Here is a 309-nt window from a genome sequence, read left to right on the forward strand (position 1 = left end):
TCGGCAGCAGGATTTGGGGGGCTTCCCACCAAAGACACATGGGTGGCAGTGTGATTGCACACAGGTGAGCAGGCTGCCTGACCAGCCCCTTCATGCCCCTCTGCCTCTGGGAAAATCCTTGAGACTCCCTCTTCCCCTCCCTCTACCTTCACCTCCTCCACTGGGATGGTGTTCCAGCCTCTGTCAGGGACCGTCTCCTCCGTTCCTGGACACCACACACTCAGTCCTGCGTCAGGGGCCTGCCTCCTCCCTGGGATCTCAGCCCAGAGTGTCTAGGGCTGGCCAAGGTCTCCCTTGGTGGCCCACGGC

Source organism: Bison bison, unplaced genomic scaffold (genome assembly GCF_000754665.1).
Source record: "Bison bison bison isolate TAMUID 2011002044 unplaced genomic scaffold, Bison_UMD1.0 scf7180017864295, whole genome shotgun sequence".
Taxonomy (NCBI): Eukaryota; Metazoa; Chordata; class Mammalia; order Artiodactyla; family Bovidae; genus Bison; species Bison bison.